The sequence below is a fragment of the Mycteria americana genome, chromosome 3 (genome assembly GCF_035582795.1).
Source record: "Mycteria americana isolate JAX WOST 10 ecotype Jacksonville Zoo and Gardens chromosome 3, USCA_MyAme_1.0, whole genome shotgun sequence".
Classification (NCBI taxonomy): domain Eukaryota; kingdom Metazoa; phylum Chordata; class Aves; order Ciconiiformes; family Ciconiidae; genus Mycteria; species Mycteria americana.
Genome location: NC_134367.1, coordinates 45,423,106 through 45,435,905, shown reverse-complemented (window position 1 = coordinate 45,435,905; position 12,800 = coordinate 45,423,106).

The window sequence follows — 12,800 nt, the reverse complement described above, 5'->3', positions numbered from 1 at the left end:
ACAAAGATATTTGCAAACACCTTTCTGCAAAGAGAAGAGGGCATCAAAAGATTTCTGGCAGCTTTAAGCAAATTGGGTAGGGAGTCATTCATCTTGGTGATGAAACAGATTTGGATGAGGCCAAGAAAAAGATGAAGAGTGGGAAAGAAGATGGAAGAGGAAACAAAAGACGATAAGGAGCAAGCTGGTGATGATGACCAGGTGGGATGGCTTGCAGTTGTTTCTTGATTTTCCTCTTTTGCAAAGGGGGAGGGAAACAGCGGAATAGTGCACAATACTAAAATCAGATTAGTATCTGGGCAAAACAGAAGAGAAAGGATGGATTTTTCTACAGCACGATCATAGGAAGAGAAGCCAGAAGTCAGCTGGGAATAATTCTAATTACTGGGCAAGAAGGCTGAAAGCTCAGTACAGGAGTGAAGACTGGGAAGGCACAGAGAAGAAAGACAAAGAGCCAAGGGCAAGGAAGATCCTGGACTAAAACCAGCATGTGACACAAAAACATCAGATGTGGAAGAAAGCAACCAAAAGAATCAATGTCTGTTGAACCCATTCCATCTAGGTTTTAGAATAGAACTCAAGATCACCAAGTTTCACATCTTTTTTGTGGAGAAGTATCTGCAGAACACGCCTTCACTTTCTGCTTACTGTGCTGGATTATAATGAATAATACCTGACAGTTTACTCGGGCAGCAGAGCTCAGTGCTAACCGTTCCAATTATGCTACTGTTCCATGCAGTCAGTACAGCTCTTCCAGATTTTTTTCTTTAGTTTACCTTCTAAAAAGTGTTAAAAGGTTACATGCCCATGAAGCTAAGAATGCTAGAAAAGGAAAAAAGCTAAGTGCTCCAATGCCCAAATTGAAGTTGCCTATTACCGTCTTACTACAAGAAAAGGCATAGCTATTTCTAATTCCAACACTTCCTAACACGTGAATGTTTGATTAAAAAAAAAGGGAAAACTGAAATTCTTCTCATATGACTTACGTTTGTGTTAAAAATAAAGTCAATGAGGGGTAACAATATTAGGAAGACGTACACACTCCCCTAGGGCCCTTTTTCCACACTTAGATTATATCAAAACTTCTATAAGCCTGGTTAATGCCATTCCAGCATAAACTCTTGTATTACAGTGATGCCTGTATTACTGTTGAGCTGCAAGCTGCTTTAAGTATAAAAGGAATTTTCACATTTAGCTTTTCATACTACTCACTTCTAATTGACTTACAAGTTTAAGTAGGAGTGACAGGACCTGAAATTAGCTAGAGCTCTGAAGTAGAGCCATCTAATCTAGATCTCTTCCTTACAACAAACTCAGAGTGATTAAAACACTTCTATATCAAAAGGCCAGATTTGATTAAAACATTAAAGAATTCTAGTTTGAAAGAGAAAATCCAAACTACTTAGATGACCAGAATAAATAAGACTTACAGACAAATGTATTTTTGACCATTGTTTGTGGGTGAGAAGCAGGGGGAGAGAATGGAGAGGGCTGCCCATCTCCAAGTTTTGTTACACACTGCAATCACAAAAGCCATAAACAATAAAGTCTGCACAGCCATCTCCGCTTTTTGGAAATACCCTCTTTCAGTCACAGAGAGCCTGAAAGGCACCTGCTCCCTGCTCCTCTCGGTGGTCTCTCAGGGTCTTGTCCCTTGCACTGAAAGTTCACAGCTCCTTGCTGCACTTCTCTTATCCTGCCAGACCCATCTTCCAGGTGGAAGTACTCCTTCCAGGATGATCAGCTGCCCCAAGGAAGGAATGACCACTTCTGCCACCTTCCATCTGCCCCACACACTAATCACATACCATCTCTTCTGTGATGGGAAGTTAGTTAATTACCCTCCAACAGAAAGTCGCAGAAAGAGTTTTCCTCCACAAGTTTCTCTCCCCCACCTTGTAGTAGACTACCCCAATTATTACTACTTACTACTACATTTTTGAAATATGATATATTTCAGAAAGACATAATCTGACAGGATGTGCAGGACAGACTGACACCTTACTGTTTATTTCTCCCAGAAAGAGACAGCTGTGAGATTTTGTAGAGGACTCTTCCAGTATAGGTTATACATACATGAACATACTGGCACTGTCACAGTTAAACATGCAGCAGTAACTGTAAAGATGCTCCTGTATGTTACAATTCTATGCTTGTCTTTAAGAAGAAACCTGTAAGGTCTAATCAGAGGGAAGACAGACTGAAGAGGTATATATATGTCACCTTCAATACTGCTTGCCGCATAGCAGTTACTGTCTCACAAAATTGTGATCTGGGGCATGCAAAATCTGAACTTTAGAACCTGCACCGTTGCATCTGCAGCAGTAACTTCTTTCAACCCCCTTTCTTTAGGGCTCTCAGCATACCTGAACTGTTTTCTTTTTATTCCAGCTTTCATTAAAGCATCCAAAAGTTTCATTCAGAAGCACTGTAAGCACCATGGTTACAGATCAAAGCATTAAGCCTATGTCATTCTGGAAGGACACTAGTTTCCCTAGCTACGATCCTTCACTTGCTATCCCCATGACAGATGGTTTCTTCCAGCCCTTCACCCTGCTTTACACTGCCTTCTGCAGATCAAAAAAGCATCTACTGTTTAGAAAAAATAGAATTTCCATCCTGTACACTATTTTATTACTGTAGACCACTTTATTTCTTACATTCACTGCCTGTAACGTGTTTACACAGTCACTGCTACATCTATAACCTTAACTAGCTAAGCTAGAAAAGAACACAGATAAACCTGATCGGCGATGGGGAAAGTAGCGTGGAAGAAGTCAGAGGGATTTTTTGCACCCCATAGCCAAAAATCTGCAGGAGCTTCACTATATACACAGAGCTGTACAAAGTTGTAACTGGACAAAGGAAGCAAAACCAATTTAACCAAGCTAGAAAACTCTTACCATACCAACAGAAGGAAAATTGCGCTCTCAACTCAGGAGAGGTATCAAGGGACAGATTTACTAGGGGAACTAACTGTGGCCTTCTCCCTACTCCCTGTGAGTACAACCTGCTATAGCGTGAGCTTCTGAAGCATTAAGATGGTTGGGAATGGTACAGTTCCCACCCCCTGCCAGGGGAAGCTGTGGTTCACAGATCTGCTGGGAACACAAAGGAAAACATCAGGACACCTGACTATGTAGGAAAACAGCTGAATGCCCTGTCCAAGTTGATGGTAGAGCTAGTGGATTCTTTTCCTCCAGGGATTCATCAGAGCTTTTATTTAGGCTCTGCACAAGACATCTAGACTTCACACCAGCATACTTTATTGAAACAGGAGATTGTTGTTTTCCCTTGTCCTCTGCTCAACATACGTTCCATTTCTAACGTAGACTTTATTCTGTGTTCCAGACCAGCTACCTAGAAAATGTTCTGATACTGACCACTGTCGTTAATACCCAGTGTCAATCCAGCAAATAAAAATTCCTCTCAGAGCAGAAAGGACATATCAGGTAGGGAAGGGAGGTAACAGGAAATATAGTCTAAAAAGACTCATTTTGAGGATGCATATGATGCATTTTATAGTGTGAGTCATGTCTTTCACAACATGCTTTAAGAAACTCACTTTAAGATAATACCTTGTACTAAAATAAAAGATCACTCTAATTAAGCTCTATCAATTAGGTTACTAGAGAGACATCTGAGTTTTTGTTTGCAAACATCAGATTTCAATGTGCTCTACTCCTTTTCAGAGACAATCCGAAAATTAATACTTAAAATCCTTTGGGTACATGCAGATTTCAAGACAGACTAGATGGTTCAATGGATTATTTGTAAAACTTGTATAAATTCACAAGTCGGATCTGACGAGCATTAGCTGTTGACACATTTGGCAGTCAAAAGACAGACCAAAAACTGTATCATCTGCTGTCAATTCTCGGCAATAACCTCATCTCAGTAATGGAGATGTGTAGAAGTACTCAGTGAGTGCAGAGATACTCTAATTGGAGAGCCCTGAACAGCTATATTTTATATCAGCTCTGCTTTTAAGCTGACCAAACAAGAAAAAGTACACTCAAATCTCCCATTTCCTTAATATTTGTGCACCAGCCTGTACATGAAACTTGTATTACAGCCCTGTTTTCAAAACACCAATTCAACATTCTGGTCCCAGCTCCCAGGACAGAACCAGACCTTCCTATCCTCGGGACACCACCTTCATCACTGGATTATGGATACCTATTCTTGCTCGCTCTCCTTCTGACCCAAAGTGCACATTCTTAGCGGGACTATAAATCACAACAGCAGGAGGGAATCGAGAATAATCCCGTGCATACCTAGTTCTGCCTCTAGTCTGATAGTTATTTTACTCTTCGTAGGAGGTCAGAGGAGCAGTTTTGAATGCCCATCACAGCAAGGACAACTGAACTCAGAGCCATTATTAGGGGAGTGCTGCATCAACAGTTCTTAGATTATTTAAAAAGAAACAAACAAAAAAACCCCAGGAGAAGCTAAATTTCAAAAGCAAGAAGTAAAACCCTTCTTTTGTGAAACAACTTATTGCCTAAATTCATAAGGGCACTGTGAATGTAGGCACCTATGAAAGACTTTGTAAGGCTACAGTTAAGTGCTTACTTCCAGAAGAATGAGGAATTTTAAACACATATACCTTTGATTTTTTTTTTCTGTCAGCTAAACTGACATCCTGTTCTTCCCTTCATATACATGCAAACAACTTGTGGCTTGTTGAGAATCTTTGTTCTTACACTTCCATCACTACCCCGACATTACACTGGGAAGCTAAGCAAGTCTCTAGGATTTGTGAATACCGCTCCTTGAACCAAACGTAAGACGATTTGTGGATACAGTCCTAAATGCCTAACTGAAGTCTGTGAATTGCATGCCAATCACTAGAAGCCCACTACATTTGAGAAAGCTAAACAGTGCCAAGCATAATTAATTGTACAGAACTGGAGTTCAGCTTTTGCCAAGACAACATCTGTATACATGACAATATAAAAAAAAATAATTTGAAAGGCTCTAGGAGCACTTGTTTCTAAAATAATATATACATTTTTTAAAAATTATAAGGGCAATAGTTACCTTGTTAAAGATCACTAAATGCTACAAATGGCTACTCGTAATTCAAGTTAAAACATTGTTTCTTCTATAACTTAATGGACGCAAATTAACACACATGAAATTCCATCTGAACACAAGAAAATACTTCTTACTGTGGGGATGGTTAAACACCAGAACAGATTGCCCAGAGAGGTTGTGGAGTCTTCATTCTTGGAGATATTCTAAACACCTCTGGACACAGTCCAGGACAACCTGCTCTAAATGACCCCGCTTGAGTAGGGGGGTTTGACTAAATGATCTCAAGAGGTCTCTGCCAACCTAGATGATTCTGTGCTTTGTGTCATTCTCTATGGTACAGCTGAGAAGACTATGAATATACTGTATGCATGCAAGAGCATATTAGCCCCATATGTCCTACTTATTCCACATTCCAATCTTCTTGAAGAGATTCTCTTAAAAGGAAAGAGAAGGGGCAAAAGGAGAAATTCAATCAAAACCACAGCGAATGCACATGCCTCCCCATCTCTAAGTGTCCTGGTGCAGCACATTTATGAGTTGCAGTCTTTCCATTTATTGGAACAGCCTAAGAATCCTTTGAACTCCTGGCTAGAATTAATACCAATCCAAAACAAACATACTGCAACACTAAAAAACTTATTTTGTCATAAGTACTCTTTTTTTTTTTTTTTTTTAAGGACAGGAAAACTCAGTAGCAATTCTGGTGCAACTACTGTTTATATGAAGTTTGATGATTATTTCACTTGATAAACAAAAATAATACTTTGTAAGCAATACATGCATGCACTGATTTTTTTTTTCCAATTAAGCTCAATTAAGACTTAAATACAGTTGATAATATACAGAAATATACTGTCATTTCAGACCCCCTACAGTAACTAAGACATCTCCCTGGGGAGATGAGAGATATGACATTCAGTCTCTTCTGGATCAGCATCTCAAATAGCACTAGACATCCATGTTTCAGCGAGTAAGTTGAGCCCTGAATGAATCCTGACAAAAAGCAAAAGAATTTATTTTATGTAACTTAAGTTTTGGTGAGGGTATTTTCAAGAAGTTTTCTGATAGATGTGCATCACTCAAAAGAACCCCAAACCAATAAAAGCACCTTGCATAAATGCCCAATGATCACAAAAATTTTTGCTTTTAAATACAATGCTTCCAAGAGTCAAAAGTAAAGGGAACAAATTAGAATATTTCAGAATTAAGCCCCACTAAGAAGCCTTCTCGAAAGAGAATTCTGCCAAGTATGCCTGGGAAAGCCAAATACTATGTATGCTGAATTAAAAAAATCTGAGTATCCATTAATTTCTACAAAATATATCATAACCTACTATTTATTTCAGGTCAAAACTTGCTATTTTCAAATTCATCAATAATTTGGTCAAGGTCTTCAATGAGAATTAGACTAAATCCATAGTTTAACAGCCTACATTTCTGTGAATCTTTTTATTGCAATATTTCATAGCTTGCTAGTAGAAATGCTGCTGCATATTTGAAAAAAATTAGTGAAATATTAATGCTAGATCACTCCTACAGATGCAGCTAGGCAAACTATGAAATGCCAAGCTATTGGCAAGCACTTCTCCAAGGGTACATAAGTGTAAAGCATTCCCACTAGTGAAGAAAGAAGAAATTAAATCTTTAAATAATCAACCACTCATATTTTAATGATCTTGCAATAAAAGGAATGGAGCTCATTACACAGTGGGAGGTAACTTATTTAACTTCTCCCTGATACTTAGGATTTCAGCATGGAACAAGCCTTTGGGTTTGGATGGGAAGAATTGGAAAAGGTAGTCAGGCAATAAGCAAGCCACAGCTGGGCAAAGCAGGGATAGGTGCAGGCCCTGGAGAAGATGCACTTCACTCAGCACCAAATCAATGGTGTCGAATGTAAAGCCATCTTAGCCAGCGGTTGCATCTTCCTGTGGATATGCTTCAAGACAGGATTCCTAGAAGCCATGGTGGACACCTCTATCAAAACCACACTGCCAGCCACAGAAGGAATTCAAAAACAAAAGGAATCCATGAATTACAAACAGGACAACAGTGGCCTATTACTGTTATTATCATATCCCAGAAAACAGTGAAGATTTTTCTGTATATGGTAACACCAAAACTCTACAAGATAGCCCTGAAGATATTTCTTCCCCCAAATCTTTTCTCCATGGACACACTTAAGGACAAAACAGTTCCCTCATTCCTAAAAAAGTTATTGAATATATGTATCGGAGAAGTCAAAGCTCTGACTAAGTTTGAAAGACCCACAATCTTTTTAGCAGTTCAGAGCATAGAGTTAGCAGACTTACCTTACAGTTTTCTTTCAACAGATGTTGGCTGGGGTTTTGTTTTGGTAATGGAAAAGAATTTACATCAAACAACTCACTTGACTAGATCTTTTGCTTTTAATTGCCTTAACTGTGCACTTTATCTACAAGATCTCACATTAGCATTTTTAATTATTTAAAACACATTAAATATTACTGCTATCAGCATGATCAGAGATTACCTTCTTAATAATCATTCTTGTTTGAGTGTAAAGCATTTGATTCCAGCTGCTATGAACTTTTAAACAAGCAAAAGCAACATTTGCTGACATAAAAGGGACAATCCACTTCATAAAGTAATGATGACCAAATTAAACTGCATATGCCCAACAAAACAATACTATTTTAAGCTAGATGCTTCATAAGCTCTAATAAAGTTAACCTGCTTGGGAGGAGTCTGAATTAGTGTATTTTACCATACTATTCTGACTTTTACACTGCATCACAACACTAAGATTTTCTTTTACTCTAATTACTTTTTCATTAGTTTAGTTTCCCAGCCTCTAACCCACATGGAAGCTACCTATGTTGCCTCTACATTTGGTCCACAGCAAATAATAAAATTTAAATATATCAGTGCTAGTACATCTCTAGAAGAATAAATGGGACAGCATCACCACTAAAAGCAACCGACCTTCTAAATCAAAATTTGACACAGACTGATTCAGGAAGTAAAATGCTAACTCAGTCTCTACCACTAGAGAGAAGTTTTGTTGCAATCAAAGGTAAGCAGTGATAAGAAAATAAACACATTTTAAAGTAAGGAAAAGGCAAAAGAAAGCAGTCCTGGTGGTTTCCTTCCCTGTCACCAAATGTATCTCCTAGAATCAAACTGCACCTGAAGCTTTGATTTCAAACAAAGAATAAAGTTTATAGGTCTGAAGATTACTGAGAAAAGCCTGAAAACATAATCTAACACCAGACGTATAACTTCTAACGGAAAGCGTCTGAATTTATTTAATTACTGATGTCTGGGAACTGACTTTGAGTGTTTGAATGTTTGAGGCTGACAATGCTAAAATTAAAAGCCATTGTATGATATAACAAATGATAGCTATTCATCAATGTCTTGAGCTGGGAACAGAGACACACTGGCCCAAAAGGTGCTGACTGGCATAAAGATGGCCTGAAGTGCCCACCCATCCCCTCCAATGACTAAGCCCAAGGATACTGCAGATAGATCCAGGGACTAAGAGGATAATTAAATGGTGTTTGATTTCTCTCTTTACCAAATGGCACACACAAAAACCTGGATTTGAATCAGAGGATTTGCAGGGGACAGACTGCTCCTCACCTTGCCAATGAACTGAGCAGTTGTATTGTACATGATCCAGAACTCTAAGCACAGACTCACTGCTTCTTTTCCATCTTTGGACAGTAACATACTGAATGCAGCCAAGAAGTGCAGGACTGCATCCAGATGACCTGAGTCACTATAACCAAACAAAGTGTTGACTTCTAGCTTTGGCCAGGTTCCTTCATTTACCTGGCAACACTACAGTCACCCCTACCTAATCAGGAGACACTTGTTCTCTAATAAATAAATAATGCAAAAATAGGTTTGAAAGATCTCTCTCTACCTTGCAGCACTTTAACTCTTAGATCTAACAGTGAGCAGACAGAAGCTGTTGCATCACCACTATGACTAGCTTTGCAGCATGCTCTCATGCAACTCTCAGTTATTTTTTAAAAACAAATGCAAGCTTTTACCTCTGTATTTATACTGATTCTGAGATAACCAAACAAAGGCTCTTCCCACCCACTTCCAGGATAGAAAGAGCACAAGCTACAGACTAACTAGAACTAAAAGCTATTTGATTTTAAGTATTTATGCAATTCCTTCAGTAAGCATTACTGGCAATACAAACCTTCTCAGAGACAACTCTAAATCAGACACAGCAATACTGCTTGGACTCAAGTATTTCCCCAATTTACCATTACATAAGTGCGGTCTTTGAAGTCCATTTCTCACAGACAGAGAATAAAATTTCTGAATTTGGATTGGAATTTACCAATCTGAAATTCCTAAAGGATCACCACCTCACCTGCACTTAACACATCCCAATGCAGAGGCTTGCAGAGACATCCAAGTAGTTCCTCAACGTGCTACCCACACAAAACACTGTACTAAGAATACTGCTCCTATAGGCTTTGCTACTTTTTTCAGAGCTAAGTGGGTACCTCTACACAGCACAGTCAACTTGTATGTCCTAATGATATTTTATATGGAATGTTTCACCCCTTCTGTAAAATATCCATCCATCCATCTTCCTACCATCACAGTCACAAAAACATTTGATCTATGGTTACAGTTTTCCAGCCTACTTGCTTCCAGTAGAACCTTACAACCAAGAGATTCTCTGTGAAGACCCCAAGATTGCTTAAGACAGGTTTCTGCTCCACATAGGGAATAACAAAGAAAAATGTGCAGCTTTAGCCACTTCATCAGCTCCATTTCTAGTCTGAGTCTACCCTTATCTTTTAAGGCTAGAGACTTTCTTTGGGGCATAGCTGTGGTTGCATGAAAACCACAAAAAAGTTCCAAAAAAGTCAATGTGAGTTATCAGCTGTTAAGATACTTGGACATTACTTAGTCACAAAAACTAAGTACCAGTATAAAGTAATGTCATGGTTTAACCCCAGCTGGCTAACTCATTAAGTACCACACAGCCACTCATTCACCCTCCCCCAACAGGTGGGAAAGGGGAGAGAATCAGAAGGGTAAAAGTAAGAAAACTCATGGGTTGAGATAAGAACAGTTTAATGATTGAAATAAAATAAAATAAAAATAATAAATTGCAATGAAAAAGAAAACAACAAAAGAGAGAGAGAGAGAGGAACAAAACCCAAGAAAAACAAGTGATGCAACTGCTCACCACCTGCCCAGCCCGTCCCCAAGCAGCGATCACTGCCTGCCCCGGCCAGCTCCCCCCAGTTTCTATACTGAGCATGACATCATATGGTATGGAATAGCCCTTTGGCCAGTTTGGGTCAGCTGTCCTGACTATGCTCCCTCCCAGCTTCTTGTGCACCTGGCAGAGCATGGGAAGTTGAAAAGTCCTTGACTTAATATAAGCACCACTTAGCAACAACTAAAACATCAGTGTGTCATCACATTATTCTCATGCTAAATCCAAAACACAGCGCTATACCAGCTACTAGGAGGAAAATTAACTCTATCCCAGCCAAGCCAGGACAAGTAAAAACGGAATACTGATTTGGGGATTTTGTGTTATTTAACAACTCCTACTTAAAAAAAAAAAAACCCTCACAAATACATACATCCATCCTTCAGCTGCACAGCTGGAAATACTCTGCTCATCTGAGTATTGCCTACCTATCACTTTGTACAGAAATGTTAGACTGAAAAATACCAAGAATGCAAAAGAGTAAGGAAAATAACTTAAATGTAGCAGGTAATAATCTCATTAATTTAAGTACTAAAAGAAGAGCTTTCCTTGTATGAAAAGTTTTGTTAGGGAAAGGATTCTTTGCTTTAGCTAACTGCAACATTGTAAGTGACTGCAAGATTGTAACACTCAGAAACAGGTAGGAAATGTTCTTAGAAATACCTTGGGGAGATTTCAAAAGACTTCTAGTACTATTGAATGCAGTAGTTGGAGAAGATTTTCACCCTTCTCTGAGCACAGAGTTGGTTAAAATCATTGCCTTCAGTTTCCTGAGATCTTCTAAAGACCGAAAACAGGAGCACATGAAATGTTACTGAAATTTGTCCCAGGTTTGCAAACAATGGTTTTCAGTATTTGAAAATAACTTGCTTTTGGGCACAATCTCTTCTGCTTTTGTAAACCATGAATAACAGCTCATCTTTTATTTGTTTTCAGTTTCTCACAGAACCAGTTTGTTATGATTGCTCTCTCCTACACAAAAGCTGGTCAGGATTTCCAAACACCCTTCTGTTTATTTATGGCAAGCTGCAGTAAAAACATTTGCTTACTGAAATTCAGTGCAAGAATCTGGTAAATAAAAACACTAATTTAACACCTTTTACCCCCTAGTATATGAAAGAAAACTAAGCACTTACAGTCAACATGTCTTTCTCTAGTCTGCATATGTTCATTACAGGGCAAAGCAACTGGCTGCTCTTCTTTCAAGATAGAATGGATACAAGTTCAGCAGCAACTCTGGCTTCTGTACTTCCTTCTCTTGCCTGACCTGGCTTAAGAGTGTATAGAGATTTCTGTGGGGTTCCTTTTTAATTTTTACAGGGTTTTGTTTTATTTTGTTCTCTTTTCTTAAAGCTTTAAGAGGCATGCTGGTTTATCCAGTCCACAGTACACCTCCACAAACAGTGATGCCAGCAAAACACAAGAGCAGGAGGAGGGCAGAGGGATCATGAGTACTTCAAGCCAGTACTGCTGCAGAACATCTTGTATCAAACCATGATAGAAATGCAAGGAGAGACTGATCCACAACTTCTACTCAGTTGTCATCCATCTATCCAGACAAGGTGCATAAGGGACCGTAAACCCATTAGATTGAATGTTCTGATAAAGTCTGTTTCTTCTGACAGTTTTCAAACGTGTGTATCATACAGATAAACAGATGGAAAATAATCTTAACTGAGAACAGATAGAGGGGCTTCCCCCCCCCCCCCCCCCCTTCAAATAGAAGGTTCTGAATTTACAGCTCAAGATTTTCTTCAACCTTTCCCCACCATCCTTAGTCTGAGACACAACTTTTCCTTATTTGGAGAAAAGCCTCTGTTTCAAGGAAAAACACCTGAAAAGAAGATCTTAAATAATTTTTAATCTTTGATCTTTAATTAAGATCAGAAATAGAATAAGAAAAGAAACGGACAAGTGTTTAGACTTCTGTGCCCTCTTCAGGTCTAAGCAAAAGAAACACTTCTGTTTGGAAGCCTTGTCCTTTTTTCCTCCCTCCCACAGACTATATCGACTGGCTCAGAAAAAAAAAAAAAAAAAACAAAATAAAAACCCCCAAACAAACAAACAAAACCCCACCCTTCACCTCTCTCATATCTTTAGATCACCATAGCTACACTACCGCCTTTTTTTTCCTCCTCGTTTTAAGTGTTTAGGGCTCGGTCTGGTTTGCTATGGGCTATTCGGTAACCACGTAGTAACCTCTCTCACTACCTGGGCCAAAGACTAAATAAGTCGGAAACTAAAGATGCAGCCTATGAAAATTTATTCCTTGGGTTTCCAACAACTATTTTCAATATTCACAATACACAGACCACTGACAGGACAAAAATGTAGAAAGATAATATGTAATTCACTGAAACAATGTATGCCATTGAAGACATTTCCACTCCCCTTCCCCTGTATGCCCCATACTCTGCCACAAATTATTGCCCTACAGTACAGGCAACACTTGTGTTGCCACCATCCCGTTGGTGCTAAGGTACAAACCCATACCAACATACCACGACAGGGCCTACAACCA